We start from the raw sequence: 12,160 nt of genomic DNA on the forward strand, positions 1-12,160 counted from the left end.
CTCTTTAAGAGTTTTGTGCACTTTCTGTATGTACATTGCTTTAATGAAATTTACTCCCCAGAAATACTTAATGCTATTGTTAATACTGCCAGAAGGAAAGTTAAAAAAACTCACATTACTATGAAGTTGCTCTGCATCCTAGCAGAGGGCTGGCACCCTCAGGCAGTCAGTCCAGCCACAAGCTGCCTAGATAAGGAATCTCTTCAGCACCTCCTACTTCTCTGCGGAGCTGTCCTTGTAGCACTGAAAGTGCCACAAGGTGTGATGAAAACATATGGCTATATTTGTTTTTGTGTTTTTAAAATTTCTCTCTTATACTATTTCAAGGAATGTTCTATGTTCTATTTTGTTTTAGGTTTTTTGTTTTTTGGTACTGAGGACTGAACCCAGTGGTACTTTAACCACTGAGCCACACCCCAGCCCTATTTTGTATTTTTATTTAAAGACAGGGTCTCACTGAGTTGCTTAGCACCTTGCTAAGTTGCTGAAGCTGGCTTTGAACTCGTGATCCTCCTGTCTCAGCCTCCCTAGCCACTGGGATTTATAGGAGTATGCCACAGCACCCAGCTAAGGAATGTTTTTAAAGTTGCTAAGTACATCAGCCTGGGTGAGATCCAGCCTTACCTTGATCCCGTCTTACATTGTTCCTATTAGAGATGGTAGGCAAAGGAGAAGGTCATGCTGGTATAAAGATCCCATCAGGATTCAGGAAATATGATTTTTTTTAGGTTTGATAATGTAATGTGGTTATATTATTTTTGTGTTGCTGAGGGTTAAACCTCTCATGTGCTAGGCAAGCACTTTACCACTGAGCTATACCCCAAGTCCTAGTATGTTTTTTTTTAAGTTGTCTTTTAAAGTATATATAGAAATAAAATGAAGTCCTATCTAGGGTTTACTGTGGGAAGGAGTAGATGAAACAAGATTGCCCATAAATTGATAATTATTAAAACTAGGTGGTAGATATTAATCTCTGCTTTTTTATATGCTTGAAATTTTCCATAATGGCAAGTTTTAAAAGATTTTTAAAAATGGAATAATCAAGTTTGATCCTGTCTTGACTATTGCATAGCTGTGGTGTGGAAGCCAGGTACCTGACACTGTGCTGGCTCCTTGCCCTCCAAAGGCTTTGCCCTTTGCAGACCCTCAAGTCCACTGCTCCATTCAGCACCCACCACCCAGCCCCTCCCAAGCCCAGGAGGGAAGTCGAGTCCCAGGTGCACAGCCAACCTGGGCCTTCATGGAGCCTTTACTCTGGACTTTTTGCCTGGCTGCTTGGCAGGAGGAACTTACAGGGAGGCCAAGGTGGCTCTGCTGTGTCAGGTGCACGTCCTGCAAGCTGCGGGCAGTGGGGGATGTTTGGAGCGTCTGAAGCTGCATCTCTGACACAGGCTAATGAGCCTTGCCTAGGGATGTGAACAGAGTGAGCGCCTCCCACTAAATCCTGGTGATGTTTAACAACCTTTGCTTCACCACCTCCTCAGATTGCTTCTGGCTGGACGCAGAATGCCCGTATAAAAGGGGGCATTGCCCTCCTCCTACAGCTTTACAATGCCAGTTGTTAGGAAGCTGCCAGCTGTGCCCAGCATCGGTATGAGCATCCCCAAATAAGAAAAGCCACTGTGTTCTGAATACCCAATCTCAAGCCTCTCAGCCTGTCTCACGATCTTCTGCAGTCTGGCTGAGGAGTCAGCTGTGGTACAGGGGACCCTAGAGACCTTCTGTTCTAGGAATTGGAAGGACTCATTAAGCCGACACTTGACAGCTGATTTTGTCATGCTAACTTTAGCCTCTTCCTAATCAAGGACCACCAGTCCCTAAGGTGGTTGTGAGTTCTGCCTATTTGCAAAAGTAGGTCTTTCTCTCATGTGCGAAGGGCTTTTGAATGTGTGTCATTACATCACTCACTGGGTTATGTGGACAAAAGAGGAGACAAGGTCAGAGGTATTCTTCATGAGGCCAACTACCCTGCTCCCTAACAGCCATTCACCTAGAAAACTTGCCAGGAATTCAAAACTGAACTCATCTCCATCCCCAACTGAGGGTTTAATTTTTCACTTTTACATTTTCTGTATCCTATTAACAGCAACTCTTCCCTTTCTGTCTCTGCCTACATTCATTCATTTTATCATCCATTTCCACAAATATTTACTGAGCACTTACTATGTGCCAAGACTCAGCACCGATCTCTTAGGATACAATGGTGAATAAGACAGTCTTCCATGATACCGGCCTTCAGTTCTTACATATTTTCCTATTTTGAACCCTAATCACCATCCTAGGGTCTTAGTTCAGATCCTCATCATTTTTTCCCTGAAAGTTTCCTAATTGGTCTTCCTGACTCTGGATCTGCCTGTCAGTGAGTCATCATTCTCCTGTTACAAATGACAGAAACCCACCTTGAATTAGCTTAGGCAAGAGAGAAGGGGCATAGTTCATTGACTCATGTAACCAAATCAGGACTGGCCAGAGCACAGGGGGGTCTTCAGGTCAAATGGAACCAGAAACTGACAGGCTGTGGGAATGCCTAGCATTTCACATAAAGGTTTCTGTTTCCTTTAATTGTCTGCTTTATTCTTCCCACAGACAAGTTCCTATCAGCGGGGAACATGGCTGTTCACAGTCTTCAAATTACCACAACCATCCCAGTGACTCAGGACTCTGAGGCAGGAGGATCACAAGTTCAAGGCCAGCTTCAGCAACTTAGTGAGACTCTGTCTCAAAATAAAAAGTAAAAAAGGCTGGGGATGTGGCTCAGTGGTAACATACCCCTGGGTTTAATCCTCAGTACACACACACACACACACACACACACACACACACACACACACAATTTACCATAATTTTTAAAAGTTGTCTTCTTTCTAGTCAAGTTCAGAAATCCCAAGGAAATGTTCTGATTAGCTCCACTTGGGTCATCTGGCCTAGGGAAGAGCTAGATCTGTATGGTGGGCAACTTTTAAGATGTCCCCCAGTGATCTCCGTCTTGTGGTAGTCATACCCTGGTGTAAACCTCTACTGTCCAGTGACGGTGGACAGTAATAAATAGAAGACAGCAGAAGCCACGGAATCTCCTTCTAGTATAAAGTGGTAGACTATGGCTTCCTCTTAGATGTTCTCTTCTCTCTTTTGGATTGCTTACTCTGGCATGGGAAAGGGACCATGTGAGTAAGGTTGACAGGCAACCATCAGGGCCTACCAGACACCACCTGCTGACTGAGAGTGTATTCTCAGTCCTCAGCTGAACCTTGGGGTGCCGACAGTCCTGGCTTGACCCCTGACTGCCACCTCATGAGAGTCCCTGAGCTAAAACTACCTAAGTCACTCCTGCATTCCTGACCCCTAGAAATGGTGAGATAATTAATGTTGTTTTCAGCCACTAAATTATGGGGTAATTTGTTACTCAGCAATAGTAGAAGCAAATAGAATCTATAATAAAATGGAAGCTTCTGTTTCAAATCACAAGAGAAAGAACAATTTCCTAGAAAAAGGAGGGGGATGATTTTGGCTAGTAAAAATATAGATGTCCACTATGACTCAAAAGTTTATCCTTCACCAAGGGAGAGAGATTTTTATATCATGAACATCTGGTGATGTCACTTTCCTGCTTGAATTTTTTAAAGCACTATCACTTTTAATCAGTTCATGCTGTTATAAACAAAGTACCTGAGACCGAGCAGCTTATAACCAACAGAAATTTATATTTTACAGATTGTGAGACTGAAAGTCAAAGAGCTTGGTGGAGTTTGGGAGAGGGCTTGCAGGTGGTCACCTTCTTGTACCCTCATATGGCAGAAAGGAAGCAAGAGAGTTCCTCTCCCCAAACCCCCCGGTGGGGGCGGGGTGGGGGATACCAGGGATGGAACTCAGGGACTCAATACTAAGCCACATCCCCAGCCCTATTTTGTATTTTAAGAGACAGGGTCTCACTGAGCTGCTTAGCACCTCACTGTTGCTGAGGCTGCCTTTGAACCCACAATTCTCCTTTCTCAGCCTCCCAAGCCACTGGGATTATAGGTGTGTGCCACCATGCCCGACTGGGATCTTTTGTAAGGTCAATTAGGGTTCTCTAGAAGAACACACCCAATAGAGTGGGGAAAACAAATATATACATGGGATTTTTACACAGGATATCAGCAAAAACTTCTGCAGAGCATATTGTGGTTTGTAGCTTCCTCTTTTTTGTAAATGCAAGGTTTGCAGGAAAAAAAATTGTAAAACCTCCATCTAGGCTAAAACTATGGGACAAAGGGTAAATTATATACCACCCACTGACATGTAACCACCCACTGAATACAAATCTAAAAGAATTTCCAGACGCAGGGTCTCGAGATTTTTAGGTGATAGATACTCTGGACCATTGCAGCTAAATAAATCTGCTTCCCAAAAACTCCTCGGGTGTCCAGCCTCTTCTGTGTCGTCCCATGTACTAAACCACTGCTGGGCATGTAGTAGATAATAGATATTTGTTCCATTGTTTTATTGAATTAGCCAACAGCTTTTTTTTTTTGGTACTAGGGACTGAACCCAGGGGTGCTTAACCACTGAGCCACATCCCCAGCCCTTTTTTATTTTGTATTTTGAGACACAATCTCGCTAAATTGCTTAGGGTCTTGCTAAGTTGCTGAAGCTGGCTTTGAACTCATGATCCTCCTGCCTCAGTCTCCTGAGCTGCTGGGATTACAGGAGTGCACCACCGCACCCTGCTTAGCCAACAATTTTTTAACATCTATCATGTATCAGACCCAATGCCAGATACCAGGACAAAACAGATGTGCATTCTACCCGGAACCCTGACTCAAGCCCAGCCTCGTGGACCTGTAACCTGCACAGTTTTTCAGAGCCCTGTACCAAGTAAGAAGGGCCCCACACTTGGTTTAATGCTCTGCTGCCATCGTTTTGAAATTCTGAATAATTTGCAAATGAGGTGACCCATACTTTCATTTTCCACTGAACCCCCCAAATCATGTAGCTTATCCTACTCTACTTTAACTTCAGAAACCTCCTAGCATGTTCGGATTTGAAAATAATTTAGGGACGAGTCGGTAAACCCCACACACTATTTGAATAATTTTATGAGAATTCCTTAAGATATATAAAGAACTGTAATGAGTCAGCACTTCATAGAGATACTGTAGTTTAAGAATAAATCCTAGGAGTCAGATGTCCTTGGCCTCTAGGCCCTACCAATTCCTAGCTGTGTGACCTTGAGAAACTCACATAACATCTCTGAACCTTGCTTTCCTGATTACAAATGAAAGTGATTATAGTACCTAGTCCAGAGTTGGCTTCAGAATTAAATGAAATCATACTTTAAACACTTTGGTCGGATCCCGGATATCCTATAAAGCAGGTTTAACCAGCTAGCCCCTTCTCTTTCCTGTGGCTCCTTCCTCAGTCCTATACACTCCTGTGATGGAAAAAATCTGGTCACTATGAGTGGCTGCTAAGTGAGAAGAATATTGAAGAGAAAAACTAAGGAATTATAGCCTTCAGGGAAGCAATAACGTTTCACTTAAAAATTGCTTGAGCGTAGACTTTGTAGATGTTTGCAATTTGTATGCAAATAAAGTAAAGACGCCTCTGTTCTGAGATGAGACATGGCCCTAGGCAAAAAGCTTGGAGAAGACTGCTGCTTAGGCCACAGAGAAACCTCTACCTTTGCTGCCAATTTAAAGGAAAACCTTATGGGCTGGAGATGTGGCTCAGCGGTAGCGCCCTCGCCCGGCGTGCGTGCGGCCCGGGTTCGATCCTCAGCACCACATACCAACAAAGATGTTGTGTCCGCCGAAAACTAAAAAACAAATATTAAAAATTCTCTCTCTCTCTCTCTCTCTCTCCCCTCTCTCACTCTCTCTTAAAAAAAAAAAATAAAAATAAAGGAAAACCTTAGATAATTCCAAAGCTGCAGCCTCCACTGCCCTAGCCTTTTAAGGAATTCATTAAGATGCAAGAGAGGTCTCTAACAAGGTGGTGGTGGGGGGTGCATCCCCATCTGTATGGGCAGCAGCTTCTGGGCTCTAATCCTTGCTCTCCATTGTCTGTTTAATCAGGCGCTGACGTGGCTTTAACTTGCAAATGCCGAGAGTCTCTCACACTTGATGAAACAGAATTTCCACTGGGTCAGTCCTCTGCTGATTTCATGAAAACTCAAGTCAACAGTCAAAATTAGGCTGCCCAAACCCCAGAGACCCTCAGAACAGAGGGAGAACGGTGGGTCTATTCTACCGTCCATTCATTCGCAAACATGCTCCGAGTTATTCTGGGTCTCTGATTTTTCCAGATGAATTTCATGACTGCTTTTTCTATTTCTATGAGGAACGTCATTGGGATTTTAATTGGAATTGCATTAAATCTGTAGAGTGCTTTTGGTAGTGTGGTCATTTTGATAATATTGTTTCTGCCTATCCAAGAGCAAGGTAGATCTTTCCATCTTCTAAGGTCTTCTTTGATTTCTTTCTTTAGGGTTCTGTAGTTTTCTTCGTATAGGTCTTCCACCTCTTCTGTTGATTCCCAAGTTTGTTTGTTTGTTTGTTTTGAGGCTATTGTAAATGGGGTAGTCTTTCTCGTTTCCCTTTCAGAGTATTTGACACTGATATACAGAAATGCCTTTGATTTATGGGTGTTGAAAACTAAGATTTCATCTCACTCCTCTCAGAATGGCAGCTATTAAGATTACAAACAACAATAAGTGTTGGCAAGGATGTGGGGAAAAATGCACACTCATCCACTGCTGGTGGGACTGCAAATTGGTGCGGCCAATATGGAAAGCAGTATGGAGATTCATTGGAGAGCTGGGAATGGAACCACCATTTGACCCAGCTATCCTACTCCTTGGTCTATACCCAAAAGACTTAAAAACAGCAAACTACAGGGACACAGCCACATCAATGTTTATAGCAGCACAATTCACAATAGCTAAACTGTGGAGCCAACCTAGATGCCCTTTAGTGGATGAATGGATAAAAAAAATGTGGCATATATACACAATGAAATATTACTCAGCAGTAAAAGAGAATAAAATCATGGCATTTACAGGTAAATGGATGGAGTTGGAGAAGATAATGCTAAGTGAAGTTAGCCAATCCCAAAAAAACAAATGCCAAATGTTTTCTCTGATATAAGGAGGGTAATTCATAGTGGGTAGGGAGGGGGAGCATGGGAGGATTAGATGAATTCTAGATAGGGCAGAGGGGTGGGAGGGAAAGGGAGGGGGCAGGGGATTAGCAAGGATGGTGGAATGAGTTGAACATCATTATCCAAAGTACATGTATGAAGACACGAATTGGTGTGAATATACTTTGTATACAACCAGAGATGTGAAAAATTGTGCTCTATATATGTACTATGAATTGTAATGCATTCTGCTGTCATATATAACAAATTAGAATAAAAAAAATTTTTAAATGCACTGAGCTCTTTGGTGTGTGCTAGGCACAGTACTAGGTGCTTAGATAATGTTCTTGTCTTCGTGCAGTTTTCAATCCAATACAAGTACACGCAATTAGGGACTCCCCAAGAAAGTCCCTCACCCATTGGCTAGGAATGGGGATGGAGGTGCTCCGAGAAGCACCTGGCACAAGAATTACATCACTTGTCCATATCTAGGCTCCATGACTGCCAGGATTTCTCTGTCTGCAAAGTTAACAAGCTGAGCACACTCTGGGGTTCCACAAAGCACCCTCCAGCCCCCACCTTGGATGTGAGATAGGAATTGGGGATACAGAAGAAGAAAGACTGTATCTCAGAAGTGCTCACAAACTTTTGGAGTGCAGGAAGCATCAGTGAACTTTTAAAAAGCAAAACAAGGGGTTGAGGTTGTGGCTTAGTGGTGGAGCGCTTGCCTAGCATGTGTGAGGCACTGATTTCGATCCTTAGCACCACATAAAAGTAAATAAATAAAATAAAGGTTAAAAAAAAAAGAATGCTTTACCTTTAAAAAAAAAAAACAAACAAGCTTTAGTGAGAACCCAGCTCAGGTCCCCAGCCTGCACCCTTGGCCCACGCCCTTGACTGCAAAACAGTAACATGAGGACAATGCGCAGGCTCAGGGAAACTGGCACGAAATTGTGTAACTCCACCCGATTCCTCCTCTAGCCCAGCCACTAGTAACCATGCCACTATAAATATCAACACCCACACCCGGGGGCTGCTGTCTCCCCCCGCCCCAGATGGCCTGTGTGCGCCCTTGAATGTGTCTCTGCTTTCCTAAATGAACCTTTTGTCTCTGACTGGTAGGTACTGTCACACAAGCCAAGAACTCCACTTGTCCTGAGTCAAAGTCCCCTCTCTGGGAACTTCTTGGGCCTCCATTGACAGACAAAACCACAAATCTGAACAAACAGGTTCTGAGAACAGAAAACCTCAATCCCCAAAGGCTCTTTGGAAAAAAACAGCTCTGGCCAGGATGCAGACCATATGGACAAACAGCCCCCCAGGGTCAGGCTGTTCCGGGGTCCCAACGTCCTGAGCCCCGGAGAAGATGCACAACGCCTGATATACCAGTAGCCATCGCCTCTGCCCCCGTGTCTTGGAACATGGTGACCTTGGGCCTGCTGTCCCCTGTGTCCTGATTTCCTGCCCTGTGACTCTGGGCCTCTTTCTACCTGACAGTGGTACAGCCAGCACTGGCTCACCCTACCTTCCGGGCTTCCGAGAATCAGCCGGGCAAGAGATTAGGGTGTAGTGGGTATGCAAAGGGGCTTTGCAGTGAGACTGAGAGGTCCTGGGGGGCCTGGGTGTTCTCAGTTGCACGTGGATATAACAGATCAAAAGTTTCAGAGTTGGTAGGAACTCAGGAGGCCTCAAACTCAGAACCAAGATATCAAAGGCAACAAAGGGTAGGAAAGTGTGATCCCTGGGTAGACTTTACAATTTTAAATCCTGGCTCTATCTCCTAATAGCTGTGTGATCTTGAACAAGTCCATTAACCTCTCTGGGCTTCAAATTCCTAGTTTGTCAAGGGGGATGATATTGAAAACACCTATCAGATAGAGTTGCAGTAAGGATTAAAGTTAAAATGTGTAAGTCTCAGTGACTGGTTAATAAGTGATGGAGCTGGCTATGAATCAGGTCACTGGATGAAGGATCCACAGAAGGACTTTGCCTGTAACTTATGGCAAATGTACACCTGTCCTGCAGGCTGGGTGGTACAGCACTGATTCCTTGATTAATGGATCTTCTGGGGCAGAAACTCTTCTAGAATGAACTCAGCCATACGTAGCTGATGTTAGGAAAGAGACTCATAAATCACACAAAGCAAGGTTGGCATGTGGCAGCTGGCTCAGCAGCAGCCCTCGGCCCAGCCTTATGCCCACCTGCCCTCTGCCCCAAGGGACCCATTGCTGCCCAGAGCTCTGCAGCAGGCAGCCTACTTAGCAAGGCAGCAGGACATGGCTCCTGTACCGGCGTCAACTCATGGCACTCACTCAGGGCACCAGAGCCCATCACAGTGACCAAACCAGTGAGTGGCTCTCAGACCTGAGCATGCATCAGAATCCCTTGGGTGCTTGCTAAACACGGACACTGGGCCCTGGCCCCAGAGCTTCTGAGTCAGTAGGTCTGTGTGAGGCCTGAGTTTGCATTTCTAGTTGGTTCTCAGGTGATGCTCAAGAGGCTGGTCCACAGAACCACATTGAGAACTACTGACACACTTCTAAGGGGTGACGGGTGAGGAGCTGCATCTGAGCTGTTTATCCTTGGGCAAATTTCTTTCTCCCGACTGAGCCCCCTACTCCCTCCTCTGTGAGGTGTGTGAGTCTGAGCCTCCCTCAGGGGCGTGCAGCAGGACTAGGCATCTTCACAGCCCCCAGCATCACCAGCACATTATTATTGAGGACTCGGAGACCACCACTAAGAAGGAAGGGGGGACACTGTGAAAACGCCAAACTAAGAGAAGTAAGAGGGGAAAAAAATGAAACAAATATACATAGAGGGCTTTCTCTAGGCAATGTTGGTTTTTTGTTTTGTTGCTGTGCTGGGAATAGAACCCAGGGCCTCATGCATGCCAGGCAAGCACCCTAACCACTGAGCCACACCTCCAGAACCAAAATGAATGCAGCTTGAACACTTTATCTTTACATTCACTTATATGGCACTGGGGAGGTACAAAGTTGGAGCAGGCCTAGTTCCTGGCAGCAAGGAGCCGAGACTAACGGAGAATCGAAGCCAGGAGTGCACCAGGAAGGGGGTGACGGAGGCCGGAGAGGGATAATCAGAACACTCAAGAAACAAGCTGGGGAGATTCTTTTAAGGCAGGGGACGTTTCTTTACAGTAGCAGCCTTTGGAAAAATGGGCAACATTTGACCCACGGAGATAACAAGGCAGAGGGACAACACAAAGAAACAGAAGCAGAAAACAGGCTGCAGGGGATTTGGCTGAGTGAGGAAGAGGGAGGGAGCCGAGTCTCAGATGCAAGACGACCTTGACCGGGTCCATGATGTGCCACTACAGGTGGGGGAGTCTGTGTGGCCTGGGTGGGGCATCCCTGCAGGGCCCACTCTGCTTCCCAGGGCCTACCCACCTTCCCCACACCCATCAGGATGCAGGTCAGCCCAAGCTCCTCCCTGACAGCCCCAGGGCCTAGGCCACCCAGCACACCCAGGAGAAAGCCCCAGTGCCACTCTACCGTCCCCATCGCTTACTGTGATCTGATTAACCTGAACAACTCTCCTCTAGTCCCCTTCCCTGGAGACCAAGGCTCTGGAAAGCAGAGTCAGCCTGGGACAAGGGCAGCCCCTGCCCTGGTGAGCAGTGAAACCCATACCCTGCAGCTGCGGGAGACGTCCACCCACACATGGAGAGCAGCTCGCCTCCTGCCGGCTGGGAGCTGCCCCGACCCTCACAGCCAGGAGAGGGAGAGGCCAGACCAAGGCTCTTTTGGGGTGTCCCCGTAGCACCCACCTCCAGAGCTTCTTCCTTCCTGGTTCTGGGCCCAGAACTCACACATGCTACCGGCGCTGGTTTCCCATCTGCTGAGGATTCCCCAGAAAGTGGGGACTTCTCCCCACCGCTTGGCTTGAGCCTTTGACTTCTGGCCCTGGTCCCTGCGCTCTTCCAGCGCCTGGGGAAGCACAGCGAGTACAGGGGCGGCCTTCCTTCCCCTCGTGGCTTCTCTGCAGCAGGCTCCGTCCAGAGCCCCACCCACTCACCCAGCCAGACTCTGTCCTGTATGGCTGCCCCTCCAGGTGCAGAAGGTTGAAGACCTAAATGTGCATACACATCACCTGGGCCACTTGTTCCAATTACAGGAAGACAGAGCAGCAGGGCTGGGTCGAGCCCAGGAACACACCTGCTCACTAGCCCCTCAGAGGACTCTGAGCAGGTTGCCTCCACAGTAACCTGCAAGAGATTTATTGGAAAGACCTATTGTCACAAGACAGCCTTGGTTTGCAGGTGGCTTAAGGGGGATCAGAGACAATCTAAGAGCAAGGAGAAAACAAGTCTTTCCCAGGCCCTTCCTGATCGTTTGTATTCATTTTCTCCAGACAAGGATCACTGCATTTCCCAGCACTTCTGGGCTCACCCACCGCTCCCCACAGGAAGAAAACTGAGCCCTGGAAAAATGGTCAGTAGCTCAAGCAGCATGTCTGTTTGGCTTCTATAACTTCCTTCCAGAGTTCTTCTGTTTACAGACTGGTCTACATCACCACAGTGCTTCGTGTACAGGGTGGAAAGCTCAGGACACCCGCAAGCTGCCTGCTCAACTGTCAGCCTGGCGGGGGTGACCAGTTGACTTTATCTGACCTTACCCAGCCCAAGGCAAAAGTCTCCTGGGATGTCATTGCGAGCTGTCCTGGAAGCATCATCTTCTGAGGGACCCCCAGGCCCCTTCTAGGGGTCCCCTAGATCCTGTCTTATCTTGTTGCTTTTACCATGTGGGATTACAGTTGCCTAATTTCTAGGTTCTAAATGAGTGTTTGTCCACTTCCCTGCTCGAAATCAGCTCTTGAGGGCTGGGCCCATTTCTCTCTGGTTATATATGTGTCATCACCCCGGCAACGGCCTGGTATATAGCAGGCATTTAGCAGGCTTGTGAATAATAGTAATAGCATACATTTAGTAAGCATTTAGATGGGGTCAGGTGCTTCCCAGTCATTAAATAAATCAGTCTTCACAAAAATCCTCTAGTGCTAGGAGTAGCCCCATTTTACAGGTCAG

The sequence above is a fragment of the Urocitellus parryii genome, chromosome 6, assembly GCF_045843805.1.
Source record: "Urocitellus parryii isolate mUroPar1 chromosome 6, mUroPar1.hap1, whole genome shotgun sequence".
NCBI lineage: Eukaryota > Metazoa > Chordata > Mammalia > Rodentia > Sciuridae > Urocitellus > Urocitellus parryii.